This window comes from Pocillopora verrucosa, chromosome 9 (genome assembly GCF_036669915.1).
Source record: "Pocillopora verrucosa isolate sample1 chromosome 9, ASM3666991v2, whole genome shotgun sequence".
NCBI lineage: Eukaryota > Metazoa > Cnidaria > Anthozoa > Scleractinia > Pocilloporidae > Pocillopora > Pocillopora verrucosa.
Window position 1 is genome coordinate 9871233 of NC_089320.1, and position 5000 is coordinate 9876232.

The following is a 5000-nucleotide window of genomic DNA, read 5'->3' on the forward strand; positions in this document are numbered from 1 at the left end:
GGGTGCCTTCTGTGAAGTTCCAAAGTTCAGCTATTGTTGGTTCAACGACCACTCCTGTAACCACCCCAGCTTTAGCCAGTGCTGCTTGTATGAACCCAACTGCCCGACCCTTTGTTCCAAAGAGTGTTCCCATTAAGGAAGAAGAGTATAAGGACAAGTACGAAACCCTCACTGATTATAAGCCACCACATGTTAAAAGGGAATGTACGTGCAGTTTCGGAAAGGATTCAAGCTCTGTGGACGGTACAGGGTTAGATCAAAACTATCTTGACATTCAAAGGAAGCAGGCTGAACTTTCAGAAATGATTGTTACCCAACAGGCTAGGAGTCTCCTACCTAGTCACAAGCCACCTACGTTTTCGGGAGATGTTATGTCATACCCAGCATTCATAACAGCCTTTGAAACTCTCATAGAACCTAAGGTAGATGATTCTAATGAGCGCTTGTACTACTTGGATCAATACACTAGTGGAAAGGCCAAGGAACTGATAAAGGGTTGTTTACAAATGAAAGGCGAAGATTCGTACAAGGAGGCTAGACGGCTTTTGAAGAAACATTTTGGTGACCCATACAAGATTGCAAGTGCATACATCGCCAAGCTGTCGAGCTGGCCCGCTGTTAAGCCTAACGACGGAACAGGGTTACAAGAATTTTCTATTGTCCTTGAGCAAGCAAGGTACGCCATGACAGGCATGCAATATATGAACGACTTGAACACGGCCAATGTTATGCGCCAGTTATGGGAAAGGCTGCCGCGATATCTACGTAGTAAGTGGACTGAAAGAGTTAGCAGGATTAGGAGTGTCAAGGGACAGACAGCTAGCTTTAACGACTTTTGCCAATTTGTATCAGAGCAAGCTGATTTAGCGACAGACCCAATCTATTCCGAGGAAGGCATAAGTAAACCGATGAACGCAGTTGACAAGTACCACAAACAGAACGAACGCAAACCCAAGAGAGGAAGGGGTACCAACTTTGCAACAGGCCTGGCAGGAAAGAATGCAGGTGGAGGAAATTCTCACCCCATCAGCTGTACATTGTGCTCTAAGGCGCATCATCTGGACGAATGTGCTGAGTTTCTTAAAAAACCGCTAGTAGAGCGGAGAAACTTTATCAAACAGAAAGGCTTATGCTTCGGTTGCTATAGTTGTGAACACATTGCTAAGCTTTGCAAAAGTAAAAGAACCTGTCAGATCTGCAATAAGAAACACCCAACGTCACTCCATGACTACAGTTGGAAATCAGAAGAGGCAAAAATGGAAAGTGGAAACGGCCAACATGAGAAATCGGAAGCCAGTAAAAGGAAAACGGAAGAGCAAGTCGTTAACGTGTGTACTGCAATTTGCAATGTGACAGATGCCGGTGATGTACCAGTTGCTATGGGTATTATCCCAGTATGGTTGTACCACAAGGACAATCCAAACAATAAGATACGTGTTTACACCCTCCTTGATAATGCCAGTGGTGGATCATTCATTAAGGAAGACTCGTTAAGAAGGCTTGGTGCTAAAGGAAGTGAAACCAAACTTTTGCTCACTACTATGCATGGTACCTAAGAAGTCGATACTAAAGCGGTAGATGGGCTAATGGCTTCCCACTTTCAAGAAAACGACGTTATCGTACCCCTACCGAGAACCTACGTCAGACAACGGATTCCAGCAGATCGTGATGAGATTCCTCGTCCCGAAGAGCTGCAAGGATGGTCACATCTGCAGATGGTTAGGAAACACGTACCTCCTTACATGGAAGACGTAGAAATAGGACTCCTGATCAGACTAAATTGCCCTAGTGCAGTGCGACCAAGAGACATTGTTTGCGGGAATGAGAATGAACCCTATGCAGTAAGATCACTACTAGGATGGCACGTAAACGGTCCTGTTAACCAAAAGAGCAGTAAACAAGTACATTGTAACCGTATTCAGATTCTTAAGAGCAACACAGAGGATAACGTGAATGGGTACATCATTGCTAAGACAGAGATTAAGGAGCGGCTAACCCCTCAAGTGGTTTCCCGAATGTTTGAGGTGGACTTTGCTGAAAGGGAGCACGGAGTCGCATTATCAAGAGAAGACCGTCAGTTCCTGAAGATTGTAGAAGATGGAATCCATCATAGAGATGACATGCATTACGAGATGCCTCTGCCCTTTAGAGAAAAGAATGTACAGCTACCCAATAACCGTCCTCAAGCAGAGCAACGCCTGCACGGCCTTAAGAAGAGACTCCAAGGCGACGCAAGGTATCGTGGTGACTATGTCAGATTCATGACTGAAATCATAGAGAAGGGATATGCTCGAAAGGTCAAGGTTGAAGAGCTACCCCATCAAGAAGGAAAGGCCTGGTACCTACCTCACCACGGGGTTTACCACCCCAAAAAACCAGGCAGCATACGCGTAGTATTTGACTGTTCAGCTCGTTACCAGGGTGAATCGCTGAATGGCCACCTATTGCAAGGGCCCGATCTAACAAACAAGCTCACTGGGGTGCTCACAAGATTCAGAGAGGAGAAGGTAGCCTTCATGGCTGACATAGAGAAAATGTTTTTTCAAGTCAAGGTTCCAAGGGAAGATCAGAACTTCCTTCGCTTCTTATGGTGGCCAAATGGAGATTTAACTCAAGAGCCTCAAGAGTACTGCATGACAGTGCACCTCTTTGGAGCTGGTTCATCTCCAGGGTGTTCTAACTTCGCCTTGAAACGTACAGCCGAAGACGGTGAAAGAGAGTTTGGTGCAAAGGCTGCCGAAACATTAAGGAAGAACTTTTACGTCGATGATGCTCTGAGTTCGGTACTGACAGAGAAGGACGCTGTAGAACTAGTACAAGCTGTTAAAGAGATGTGTGCAAAGGGAGGGTTCAAACTAACGAAATTTGTCAGCAACAGTAGAAAGGTGATGATGTCATTACCTGCTGAAGACAGAGCTAAGGAGATCAAGGGCCTAGACCTAGGTAGTGACAAGTTACCAATAGAGAGAGCTTTGGGTGTAGAATGGTGCATTGAATCAGACGCATTCAAATTCAGAATAGAGTTGAAGGACAAGCCGTGCACCCGTAGGGGTATACTGGCAACTATAAGCTCGATCTTTGATCCTCTAGGGCTGATTGCGCCCGTCGTCCTTGTTGGAAAGCAGATACTTCAAGAGATCTGTCACGGAAAAGACTGGGACGAGTCAATCGAGGGAGAAGTTCTTGCCAAATGGGGAAGATGGAGAAGTCAGTTACCGCTATTAGAGCAGCTGAACATCCCAAGAAACTTTCAGCCTCCTGATTTTGGAAGCATTGCCACTGCTCAGCTACATAATATGTCAGATGCGTCTCAAGTCGGGTACGGACAATGTTCTTATCTCAGACTGGTTGATGAAAACGGAAGAATTCATTGTTCTCTTGTTATGGGGAAAGCTCGTGTTGCACCGTTGAAGACAGTCACTATTCCAAGACTTGAACTAACTGCCGCTACCGTTTCAGTAGGGGTTGCAAGCATGCTAAAGGAAGAGTTAGACTATGGCAGACTCCAAGACTTCTACTGGACCGATAGTAAGGTTGTCCTCGGGTTCATCAACAATGAATCTCGAAGATTCCAAGTGTATGTTGCAAATAGAGTGCAATTCATCCGTGACCACACTTCACCAGACCAGTGGCGCTACGTGGAGTCTGGATCCAACCCAGCAGATGAAGCATCGAGGGGGATGAACGCTAAGGAGTTTATGCAAAGGTCACAGTGGATTAAGGGCCCAGACTTCTTGTGGCAGACGGAAGATCACTGGCCTCAACAAGACTCATACGAAAAAGAGGTCGACCACAATTCTCCTGACGTTAAAGGGGTTACCGCTAACGCGACAGTGATTGAAGAACATGAAAACATGTTAAGCAGATTCAAAGGATTCTCCAAGTGGCAAGTCCTAAAGGGCGCAGTTGCGCTTTGTATGGAATACAAACGACGTCTCAAGATGAGAGCCAGTAAAACAGACAAGAGACCTTTAACTGTTGACGGTTCTCAAGTTAATGGACGAAGCCGTGAATGTGAAGGTTGCCCGGCTACTTCCTTTATGGTCAGAGACCTTGAACAAGCAGAAACAGAAATTCTCAAGCTGGTGCAAGCGAATTATTTCGATAAAGAAATCAAGATTCTGAGAGATTTCCAAACCCAGACCGGAAGTGTGCCTAAAGATCGTCATCATGATAAGGAAAGGAAAGCAGTTTTGAAGAAAAGTAGCAGCCTTAACGCCCTCGACCCATACCTGGATGCCAGCGGAATATTGAGAGTCGGAGGACGGATAAGGAAGGCTAACCTCTCAGACAGTCTTAAGAACCCTGTCATCTTACCGAAGGCTGGTCATATTACAGAGCTGGTCCTCCGTCACGCCCATGAGAAAACTCACCACAGCGGAAGAGGTCTCACCTTAAACGAACTTCGTTTGAGTGGTTACTGGATTATCAATGGAAATGCTGCGGTCAGACACTTCATATCAAAGTGCGTCACGTGTCGACATCTCCGTGGTACCTTTGGAGAACAGAAAATGGCCAACCTCCCAAGTTCCCGTGTTGAACCCGCGCCACAGTTTTCATACTGTGCAGTGGACTACTTTGGTCCGTGGTATGTCAAAGAAGGCAGGAAAGAAGTTAAAAGGTACGGAGCCCTATTTACTTGCTTGGCCAGTCGTGCGGTACATATCGAAGTAGCCCACTCCATGGAAACAGATTCATTCTTACAAGCATTACGGCGCTTTACCTGTCGTAGAGGACCCATAAGAGAACTTCGCAGTGACCAAGGGACTAATTTTGTTGGGGCTGAAAACGAGTTAAAGGCAGCACTTCAAGAAATGGATGATGAGAAAATCAAGGCAGAGTTGCTTAAGGAGAACATTGATTGGATCAGAAATCCTGCTACTGCAAGTAATTTCGGAGGCGTTTGGGAACGACAAATTCGGTCCGTGCGGAACATCATGGCAGCACTTATGAAACAGCATGGTCACAGCTTAAACGACGAATCGTTGCGAACTTTGTTA

General features: G+C 45.9%; 1 pseudogene; it reads left to right on the plus strand.

The window, feature by feature from the left end:
- LOC136283598 (uncharacterized) overlaps positions 1–5000 on the plus strand; it is an 8192-nt pseudogene that overhangs the window by 1409 nt on the left and 1783 nt on the right.